The sequence below is a fragment of the Tursiops truncatus genome, chromosome 18, assembly GCF_011762595.2.
Source record: "Tursiops truncatus isolate mTurTru1 chromosome 18, mTurTru1.mat.Y, whole genome shotgun sequence".
In the NCBI taxonomy this organism is placed as follows: Eukaryota; Metazoa; Chordata; class Mammalia; order Artiodactyla; family Delphinidae; genus Tursiops; species Tursiops truncatus.
Genome location: NC_047051.1, coordinates 43,602,260 through 43,614,017, shown reverse-complemented (window position 1 = coordinate 43,614,017; position 11,758 = coordinate 43,602,260). Strand labels below are relative to the sequence as shown.

Sequence of the window (11,758 nt, the reverse complement as noted above, 5' to 3'; positions counted from 1 at the left end):
GAGGGAGGGAGCGCAGAACCAGCCGGCACGGGGCTGCCACGCGGCTCATGCTCAGGTACACGCATGTGCTCACGGGGTCCTTTCAGAGAGCACACGCTGTTTTGTAACTCCACAGTGGTGACCAAAATGAGACTCTCCTGGGTACTGTCACGTCCTCCCGTGGCTCTAAGACTTGTTCTTACGGGCCGTGCCCGCAGGGTAGTGTATCGGCCTAAACGCAGACATGAATTTAGCAGCTTGAGACGACGCACACTGATGACCTCCCGTGGTTTCTGAGGGCAGGGATTCAGAGCAGGCGGGCCAGGGGATTCCGGCCGAGGGTCTCTCAGGAGGCTGCAGTAGGGGCTTCAGCCGGGGCTTCCCCATCCGAAGGCCGGACCGGGCGGGATGCCTGGCTTCCAGGAGGCCCCTCCTGTGGCTCCTCTGCACGTGGGCCCCGCAGGGCTGCTGAGGCTCCTCAGTGCACGGGGCCCGGCTCCCCTCAGGAGGAGTGTGACGCGGGAGAGCGTTGGTGGAAAGTTCTAGACCCCCCTCCTCATCCTGTGGCTACCTCAGCATCTTGTACACTGTGCTGTGTGTGTTTGTCTCTGAGCAGACCCTGCGGGAAGCGTGGCATCTTCTCTGCTTTCAGTGGGTACAGGAGCCTAGGGAATTCAGGGCTGCCAGGACTGTCTGTCTGGACTCACTGAATGTTGTGGACCAGGAACAGAGTCTGTCGGCCACATGAGTGTCTTAGATGCTCAGTATTTTCCTACTGAGGTGGAGGTGCTTTTAACAATGCCTCGCATTTCCTCCTATAGATTGTGTTGTAGTTTTTTGTTTGTTTTTTGTTTGTTTTTTGCCGCGCCGTGCAGCTTGTGGGATCTTAGTTCCCCAACCAGGGATTGAACCTGGGCCCTCGGCAGTGAAAGCACAGAGTCCTAACCACTGGACCGCCAGGGAAGTCCCTGTTGCTGTTGTTGTTGTTGATAGCTATTTTGAGGTGTAATTCCCACACTCTTCACCTCATCCACCTAAAGCGTGCTGTTCCCTGCTTTGTAGTGTATTCATTGAGTGCACTCGTCACTACTACCAATTTTAGAACATTCCATCACCCCGAGAGGAAACCCCATCCCCATTAGCATCCCTCCCATCCCCCTCCCCAGCCCCTGACAACCAGGAACCCACTCTCTGTCTCTGTGCACTTGCCTGTTCTGGACGTTTCCCATCAATGGAATCACACACCCTGTGTGTCTTCCGTCTGGCTCCTCTCACTGAGCATTGTGTTCTCAGGGTCCATCCATGTTGTAGCGAGTGTCATTGCTTCACTCTTTTTCGTGGATGGATAATATTTCAGTGTGTGGAGGGACACATTTGTTTATTCATTCATCTGTTGATGGACATTTGGGTGGTTTCCACATTTTGGCGGTTGTGAATCACGCCTCTGTGGACATTAATGTTCGGGTTTTTGGTGTGGTATTTTTTTGGCTGCGTTGGGTCTTCATTGTTATGTGCGGGCTTTCTCTAGTTGTGGCGAGTGGGCTCTAGTCTTTGTTGCAGTGCGTGGACTTCTCGTTGCAGTGATGTTGTGGAGCACAGGCTCTAGGCACGTGGGCTTCAGTAGTTGCAGCACATGGGCTCTGTAGTTGTGGCACATGGGCTTCGTTGCTCCGTGGCATGTGGGATCTTCCCGGACCAGGGCTCGAACCTGTGTTCCCTGCACTGGTAGGCAGATTCATAATCACTGCGCCACCAAGGAAGCCCAATGTTCAGGGTTTTGTGTGGACGAATATTCTCATTTCTCTTGGGCATGACACCCAGGAGAGGAATTGCTGGGTCATTTGCTAACTGTTTAACTTTTGAGGAGCTGCCAGACTGTTTTCCAAACCCAGCTGTCCTCACTGTTTTCTGTCGTTTGCCAGGAGGTCTTGGGGCCGATTGTTCCCATCAGTGGTTCTTCCCCAGGGTTTCTGGGTCAGCAGTGGTGCTGAAGCTGCGGGTCGGTTCCCCCGTGTCGGGAACCACTGGTCTGCAGGGCTGTCCTGTGCTGGACCGCACATGCTCCATCTCCCGCCCCCGGCCTTGTCTAAGTAATATGAGTTCAATGGATATTTACTGCTCCGTCCTTGGTAAGTTGGAGGATATTATTAAGAACGATAGAAGATTGTTTTTTTCCTTTGCCTTAAAAAATAAGATTCTGGGCAAAAGGTCACATACCGTAATTCTATTTACAAACGTCCAGAACGGGCAAGTCCACAGAAACAGAGAGTGGATTAGTGTGGGCAGGGTCCGGGGAGGGGATTGGGGCACGTCTACTAATGGGGTGATGGGATGTTCTGGAACTAGATAGAGGGGGTGGTTGCCCAGCTCTGAATGTATTAAAACCCACTGAACTGTATACTTGAAGCGGGGGCCCATTCTGTGTGAATTATAGCTCAGTAGGGCTGCTGTTGCAAAGATGAGGCTTAGGACACAAAGGGTGTTTCCAGAGTTGTTTGACCTGTTAGGACCGCTGCACCGTGGGGGGCCCTGTCCTGGGACCTTCCGGGCATCCATGCCCTGGCCCGTAGGGGCTCTGCCCGCGTTGCCGTCCTCCACTGTGAAGCGTGGAAATGGTGGCCTGGTCTGAGAGAGGCAGTCGCTGTCCCGGGGCAGGGCTGGCAGCTCTGGGCCTGACCATCTCACCTCCGGCTTCAGCCCGTGCTCTTCGCGGGCCCTCCTCTCGCTGTGCATCCTCTTCGAGACCCCTCCTCACCGCGATAGGAACCTTCACCGGCGGGGCGGAGGTGCAGTCTAGAGTTACAGACCGTCCACACGATGCATCGTCCTCACTTGGTTTCTGCGAGGTCTTGGGTTAGCTGGCCGCCAAGACCCCGGCAAAAAGCCAGAGCGACCCCTGACGTGCTCCTCGGGGAAAGTGGCGAGGCCAGCCCTCGGGTGCAGTGAGGCCAGGAGAGCGTCGCCGTGGCCGGGAGGGAGGACCGCTGCTCGCCCGTTCCCGGTGGTTGCACGAGTGGTGTTTCCCCATTTTACAGATGGAGACCGAGGCCTGCGGCAGTTCAGGGACTCAGAGGCAGGCCTGTGGCTTCCAGGCTGCAGGAGCGCCTGGGGGAAGTCCTGGGGCAGGCGGGTCGGGGGCTTAGAGTCCTTCCCGGTCCCTTCCCCGCAGCCCGCTGGGCGGCAGGGCGCTGCAGGAACAGGCGCTCCCGGAGCCAGCGTGTCCCACGTGGCAGGACATGGCCCCAGCGCTGTGGGTGGAGCTCTCTGGTAGGTCCCGCGGGTCGGGGAGTCCCGGGGGCTGCAGCACCTGCCTCCTCTGGTCGCCCCCATCACCGGAGCGGGGAGGGACGGCTCTGAACCCTGTCCCGTTGTCTTTCAGGACAAACTCCACGATGCCGCTCACGAAATCATGGAGACCATCTGGTGAGTGTGGCGCCTGCTGGCGCGGGGCCTCGGGGTGGGCCAGTCCTGAGTGCCCAGCAGCCCCCAGCCGTGCAGTCCCCCATTCCTCCGTGCCAATCCGCGTCAGCATCGTCAGCATCGAGGAGGCTTGGGAATCGGCGCTGTGGGGTCAGGGGTTAAGTCTTCTAAGTGTGACCCAGGACAGGCCTTGGTGCTTCGTGAGCTGGCTTCCTGTGGAAGAGGCTGGAAATCCTGAGTGGCCAGCTTCCAGAGGGACCCCTCCCCTCTCCCCTCATCACCTTGGTTTACTCTTCTCCTGTGGGGTTTGGTGTGACCTTTGGGTTTGGGCCGCTTTTCCCTCTGTGAGCCTGCCCCGTGCTGTGCAGAGGAGGCTGGGTGCCCGGGAGGCTGACCCGGGTGAGATCTGGGAGGAGGGCCGCCTGCTGTGTTCTAGTGGGCTGTCTCCTCACGTGGGACCTGAGGGTCTGCGACGGCCTCCAGAGTGCCCTTGGGGGCCCATGCGCAGAATCCTGCGACTGCTCTTGGCTTTAGAATGTTTCACGTGTGTGACCGTGGCCCTGGCATCTCGCTGCATTGTGCCTTAAAATCCTTAGCTGTGTAGCCACTGCCTGGGCCACACGCCATTATATCTGCTTGAACCTGGGGCAGCCGGGCTGGCAGCAGCACAGAAGGCTGTTTGGTACATAGGGGTGGTGCTCCCCCCTCTCCGTCCTGTCCTTCCTGCGACAGGCAAGCATGTATCAGTTTCTTCTGTATTGTTTCAAATTATATGTATGTATATATTACTGTAGTATATTAGTATAAAATCTATCGTAGGGTTCTCCAGAGAAACAGACCCAGTGATGTCTGTGTATATGAGATTAATTTAAGCAGCTGAGTCACACGACTTCAGGCTGGCGAGTCTGAAATATGCAGGACAGGCCAAGAGAGGCAGACTCAGGGAAGAGTTGATGTTGTAGCTCAAGTCCAAAGGCAGTCTGGAGGCAGAATTTTATATATACACATACAGATTAATTCCATATAATATAGTACAGAGGGGTTCTGTGTAGTTTACCCAAATTTCTCCAATGGTGACATCGCACATGACTGTAATAGCAAAACCAGAAAATGGACATCGGCATAATCTACAGACTTTATTCACTGTGCATGTATGGTCATGTGTATGCACGCATGCATTCTTGTAACCTCCACCTCAGACAAGACATAGATCGGTTTCATCACGACAATATTTTTATCCCTCTTAAATACATAAATACAGATATCCTGGAGATGGCAAGTGTTGTGAACTTAGGGAAGTAGTGTACTAAGGTATTCATCAGAGAAGAGCTGGTGTCCAGTTTAGGTTGTAATCATCACTTCCTGATGTGAATCCCAAATTACTCCTTTGGTTTTTTTCTAGTGTTAACAAATTCCTGACATGAGGTGGATCTTTGACTTTACGTAGCATCACTAGATGACCTGTAGTGCACAGACGTGTGCCGGGACAGCTCCTGGGCCTCTCTTTGTTTTGAGGGTGGTGGGACATCAACACCAGACTGAAGGTTGCCCAGATCTCCCCCAAACCGAGATTACCCCAACCCCTGTTTTTAACCACGTCAAATGTATTTATTTAATACTTTGACTCATGCTTTTTTTTTTTTTTTTTGTGGTACGCGGGCCTCTCACTGTTGTGGCTTCTCCCGTTGTGGAGCACAGGCTCCAGACACACAGGCTCAGCGGCCATGGCTCACGGGCCTAGCCGTTCTGTGGCATGTGGGATCTTCCCGGACTGGGGCACGATCCCGCGTCCCCTGCATCGGCAGGTGGACTCTCAACCACTGCGCCACCAGGGAAGCCCTTTGCTTTTGGTTTTGATCTTCTTTTGAAATATTGTTTTTCTCTTTTTCCCTTCTCTCCACATAGGAGGAAAAGAGACGTAGAGTTACATCCGGAGAACGGTAAGAATAATAAAGCTTTTTTTTCTATGCAATATGTAATCGTGATGACTGAAATTACTTTTCTGAAGTCTTTTAAAAAGAAGAACTTTATAGTGAGTTGCCAGGGTGACCATAGATAGTTTAAGGATGCTGGGTTTGCAGTCAGGTTATTAACCTTGTGATTCAGGTAGAATTCTCTTGCAAAGAGTGAATTGGGGCAACTGGCAGTTACCAGAACTACATCTAAAGGTTGTATTAAATATTAAATCTTGAGGTAATATGTGCCTTTTAGGGCTCCTGAGATGAAGATTGATTTTTGGGGGGGTGGGGAGGTGTGTAGGTAAGAAGGAAGACCTTTTGAAAACTGCCTCCACGGGAGGAGTCTGTGATAGTCATCCTTAGGGTGTGTGATTTTGCTTGACAGGGTTGCTGGACCGCTCCCTGCAGAAGAACCAGGAAGAGTAACACCAGGAACACACATGGAAGAAGAAGAAAGAGATGATAAAGTAAAGCCTGGTCACCCCCAGGTTTGTCACTTCCACTTTAATCTCAGAACCCATTTGGTTCTAGGAAGGGGGATCAGGGTGTGGGCAGCGTGTAGGAACAGAATGACTTTCACTAATGATCAAAATGACCTTGAATTTAGCTAAAATCCTCTTCAAACTCATTTTTCTGCTGGTTCTCTATGTGGAAGGTGTGTTACGTGGCTCTGGTGATAGTAAATCAGCGGTAGGCCTGGAAGTCAGCTGGACCTCTTCTACTTGATCAGTCAGTCACAGAGCTTCAGTCTGTCCCCTCTCCTGCCTGCGTCTCCTGCCCATGAGGTCTTTGTGAAGATCTCTTTCAAACACATGAGGTGCTAAAGTGCTCTAGTATCGTCCAGGTGTAAAGTTGCATTCTTAACTGAGAACAGACGAGTTCTTTCCCCAGACCTCCAGCTCCTTTGTAAAATCAGAGTTTCAGGTTCTATGAAATACAGATGTACCCAATGAACCCCCATAGGAGGGGGTAGGAGAAGGGATTGGGGATCTGATAGTGGAAGCTTTACCATTAAACAGCACTGCCCCATATGACTAACATTGGGCTAACATTGGTCGGGCACAGGTGGTAGAACAATATCACGTCCCTTTTGGTTTTATTAAGACATTGATTAGAGGTTTCAGCTCAGCAGAGGGGCAGCACCCTGGGTGGGGACTGGGCCTCCACCATCTATGGCTCTTCCCCTCCAGCACCCAGGCTAGGTACTCAGTTACCAGCAGCCCAGAGGGCAGGAACAGAGCTCTGCCAGGCTGGCCTTCTCAAAGGGCAAGTGTAAGCAGCACAGCCAGGAATGCGAGCGACAGGCTTTGCTGGGTTGTCGGGAAGGAGGGCGACGTCTGGCTCGGCATGGCTGGAGTCAGCGCTAGCCTCCCCTCGGCCATGGGCACTGGGCCCCCGGGGTGGCGCTCAGACCCTCCACCCAGTCCACCCTCCTGCCCCAAACACCAGCAGGTCAAGCACCACTCAGAGAAGGGGGCCTTTAAAAGGCTTTAGAAAATCTTAGAATCTGGATGTGGAAGCTACTATGTTTCACTTCTGGGTGAGAGCTCTGTTCCCAGAGCACAGGATGGCCCAGAGGGGCGAGATGGGAGGGTATCGCTGTGACCCCCGCAGGCACTGCTGGCCTTTTTAGCCACATGCCTGCATTCCTTGGAAATACATTTCATTAACAGCCAAACGGAACACCCTGAGAAACGGGAGGAATTATTGGTTCGTTTCAACCCTTAGCAACAGGGAGTTTTCACCACCGTGTGTGTACTTCGTCTGCTCTCTGCGATGCGCTGGAACTTACCTTTGGGCAAAATGTGCCTCAGCTGTCCACGGCACCCGACACACTTGGCGACTCCGCCTGACCCGGGAACGCCCTGAGCCCCAGGGACAGGGTCCCTCCTTCCTGACCACCCCCTCGTGGGAGTGCTGAGGCCGGTCAGCCCCCAGCCCTGGGGGCTCAGCGTCCCCTTGGAAGTGACTGCGAGTCAACCTCCCCACCGACCCCCTCCCCCCTGGTCTCCCTCCCGCCAGGGCCGCTTCGTGCGCGGTGCCGGTCTGACCCTCCTCAGGGGCTAGGTGTCGGGGAAGCCCCGAGGGCGGGACCTCTCCCGCACCCTCACGACTCGGTGCTGCTACGGGTGGATCCCGCGGCCGGGGGGCAAGAGGCGCGACGGGGGTGGGAAGGAGACGGTGCCACGGGAAGCCCACCCCGGGCCAGGGCGCAGAGGCAGGAGGCGGCGAGAAGGGCCGGCCCAGCCGCGAAGCCCGTGCCTCCGCTCCGCCCGGCCCGAGCGGCCCTCAGACCTCCCTGCCGGCCCCTGGGCTCGGAGTGGGTGACGGGCACGCCGAAGAAGCCGTCCCGCTCGAGCCGTCCGGAGAGGCCGGCCCAGGGCTTGTGCCTGTTCCCGGCGTGGGGCGAGCACCGGGGCGTGAGGGTGTGGAGCTGTCCGGCCGCAAGTCACAGTCTTTGCCTGTTGGAAGGGAGGGCTGCGATGGGCCTGTGCCGACGGAAGGGGAGGATGGAGCCGCCTACAGTCCCCGTTTGCCAGGCAGAGCTTCATCACGGACCCTGTTCTCAGCAGCCGTGCGCCAGGGACATCCAGGCCTGGCGAGTCTGCGCCCCACCCAGGGCCGCTGGGTTTCTGCGCGGCAGCCCCGGCATCTCCTGCTGAGAAACCCAGGAGACCGTGCTCCTTCCCCCGAGCCCACCGCTCCGCTGCAGAGCCCAAGGGGGCTGGGGGCTTCACCCCAAACTTGAGGAAGCCACACCTGGGGGCCAGGACACAAGCAGGGGTCCCACATTTCCCGCAGGAGCAGACGCCGCGGAGGGTCTATCTTTTGGAAATAAATTTAGACTAACAGGTTTTACACACAGAATCTTAGAGCTGGGAAAAGTCCTTTGTGTCATTCATGTAGCTTCGTAAGATTTTTTTTTAATGAGAGGATGGATTTCCTTGAGCAAGAGTGAATTTCCAGGAATGGGTCCCTGGTTACCAAGGGCTGTTTTCGGGAAGAAAGATGAATCTATTCTGTGAACGCCTTATAGAACTTATTCTATATTGTCGTTCTCTCTGGAAACACATGTACCGTTGATCTTTGTAGCAGCCCTTAACATCCTCAAGAGAAGCTCTCATTTCCCCGTTAGTACTTGTTATAGACTGAATATTTGGGTCCCCCCAGCATTCACATGTTGACACCCTACCTCCAGTGTGATGGTATTAGAACGTGGGTCTTTTGGGATTTTATGAGCTCATCGGGATGGAGCCCTCATGATGAGATTCTTACCCTTGTGAGAGTTATGAGAGAGCTGGCTTTTTCTCTCTGCTCTCTGCCCTGTGAGGACACAATGAGAAGTGGACAGTCTGCAACCTGGAAGATAGTCCTCACCAGAAGGCGATGATCCCAGCACCTAGATCTCAGACTTCCAGCCTCCAGGACTGAGAAATACATTTTTGTTGTTTACAGGCCCCCACCCCGCCCCGTTTATGGTACTTTGTGACAGCAGCCCAAACTGACTTAGCACTCTTTTCTTCAAGTACATCAAAGAATTTGTGGAGCCCATCCATTTTATGATACAATTTCCCAAATAACCAATATTCTCTCTATACACTGATTTGTCAACTTTTTTATCAAAATTGTTATTAAAAAAAGCTTCCATATTTTTTCCTAATAAATTTCCAATCCAAGTTGTCACTGTAATGGTTCTATGATATTAGTAATTTGAGCCCTAATACCCTGCTTAAAATAATCATTCATTTGTCTTATGAATAAGTTCAGGGTTCAAATGCAAAAGTTTTAAAAGGATATACTGTGTAAAACATCTATGTCATCCCTCTGAAGGAAAAACGGAGGGAAGAAAGGAAGGAGGGAAGAAGGAAGGAAGGAAGGAAGGAAGGAAGGAAGGAAGGAAGGAAGGAAAAAACATTGAATTTGCCCTCAGTTTAGCTGCCACTTCCTAAGGGAAGCCCTTTCCAACTCCAGACCCCCAAGCATCACAAATAAGCTCTCATGGGACACTGTCCATACTGTTGCATGTCATGTTTCCTGAAAAGCTGCTTCTGAGACAAGGACAAACTTTCAGGAAGTTTCTTGGGGTGTGTTTTTTGGGATAAACATAGAATTACCGTATGACTCAGCAATTCCACTCCTAAATCATTGAAAACAAACACTCAAATCTACGTACACACGTTTATAGCAGCACTATTCACAATAGAAAAATCATGGAAATAACCCAAATGTCCATCATTGGATGAATGAATAAACAAATTGTGGTATGTACATACAGTGGAATAGTAATTCAGTCATAAAAAGGAATGGAGCCATTAAATATCAGTTACACGGCCAAAAACATTTTTTTAAGGAAGGCAATACTAATACATACTACAGTGTGGGTGACTCTCACGAACATCATGCTAAGTTGAAGATGCCAGACACAAAGGTCATACACTGTATGATTCCATTTATCTGAAATATCCAGAATAAGTAAATCCATAGAGAAAGAAAGCAGATTGGTGGTCTCCAGGGCCTGATAGAGAGAGCGAAGTAGTATCTTCTCAATGGGTACAGAGTTTCCTTTTGGGGTGATAAAAATGTCTGGGGGAAAAATTTTTTAATTGGAAAATGATTGATTAAAAACAAGTCTGTGGGGTATTTCTTGGTACTGCCTTTCCCAATTTTGACAGTAAATGGTCAAGTACACAGTAAATGGTCAAGTACAGCAGCCATGGTTTGAGAAAGAAATGATGACCAGGGCTCAGAACACTCACTCGGGGACGAGCGTGAGGGTCACCGCACGAAGTAAGCCATCCATTTTAGCAGAGATATTATCCAAGGATGAGGGGAATTGAGAATGGATAGCACAGGAGGGAGACAATGACTATCAGTTGTGGCCTTGAGGCCACCTACAGTAACAGAAGCTATAGTTCGACCCATTGACCCTCCTTTCACTAGTAGTTCATCTCAACTCACCCTCTCCCCTAAAAACGATCCATGGAAACTATGAAAGAGTTGTTTCCAGAACTTATGCAAAGACGTTGATCCAAGTAAAGGCAACAAAAGCAAAAATAAAGTGGGGCTACATCCAACTAAAAAGCACAACAAAGGAAACTAACAACTAAATGAAAAGGCAACCTACCGAATGGGAGAAAATTTTTCAAATCATATATCCTATAAGGGGTTAGTATTCAAATTATATGAAGAACTCATACAAAAAAAATAGAAAAAATATCCAACTAAAAAATGGGCAGAGGATCTGAATAGACATTTTTACAAAGAAGATACAGAGATGGCCAGCAGATAGTTAAAAAGGCACCTAAAATCACTAATCAGCAGAGAAATCAAACCACAAAGAGGTGTCACCTCATTCCTGTTGGAATGGCTAATATCAAAAAGACGGGAACGTGCTCGCTTTGGCAGCACATATACTAAAATTGGAATGACACAGAGAAGATTAGCATGGCCCCTGCACAAGGATGACACGCAAATTCGTGCAGCCACATAGCACAGGGAGATCAGCTCCGTGCTTTGTGACCACCTAGAGGGGTGGGATAGGGAGGGTGGGAGGGTGGGAGACTCAAGAAGGAAGAGATATGGGAACATATGTATATGTATAACTGATTCACTTTGTTATAAAGCAGAAACTAACACACCATTGTAAAGCAATTATACTCCAATAAAGATGTAAAAAAAAAAAAGACAGGAACTAACAAGTGTTGGCAAGGGTGTGGAGAAAAGGGAAGCGTCGGACACTGTTGGTAGGAATGTAAATTGTTGCAGCCAGTATGGAAAACAGTATGGAGGTCCTCAAAAAATTAAAAATAGAACTATCATACGATCCAGCAATTCTACTACTTGGTATTTGTATGAAGGAAACAGAAACTCTTAATTCAAAATGAAATCTGTACCCCCATATTCATTGCAGCATTATTTACAGTAGCCAACACTTGGAAACCCCTGTGTTCATCGATGGATAAAGGACATTTGGCATATATATATGCCAAATTTTATATATATATATATATATATATATATATATATATATATATATATATATAAAATTCAGCCATGAGAAAGAAGCAAATCCTGCCATTTGTGACAGCATGAATGGACCGTGAGGGTGTTATGCTAGGTAAAATATGTCAGGCAGAGAAAGAAAAATCCTGTATGATCTCACTTTATATGGAATTTTAAAAAAAGCTCATAGAGGCAGGGGGTGGAGGGTGGGTGAAATGGGTAAAGGTGGTCAATATGTACAAACTGCAGGTGATAAAATAAATAAGTCCTGGGGATGTGACTATAGTTAATAATACCGTATTGCATTTTTAAAATTTGCTAAGAGAGTAGATCTTAAAAGTCCTCATCACAAGAAAAAAAGATTTCTACCGTGTATGGTAATGGATGTTAACTAGACA

The 11,758-nt window shown here is 50.4% G+C and overlaps 1 pseudogene; it reads left to right on the top strand.

Annotated features, from left to right (window-relative positions):
- The first annotated feature begins 10,747 nt into the window (after positions 1 to 10,747).
- LOC117308899 (U6 spliceosomal RNA) lies at positions 10,748 to 10,837 on the top strand (annotated as a pseudogene).
- The last annotated feature ends 921 nt before the right edge of the window (positions 10,838 to 11,758 follow it).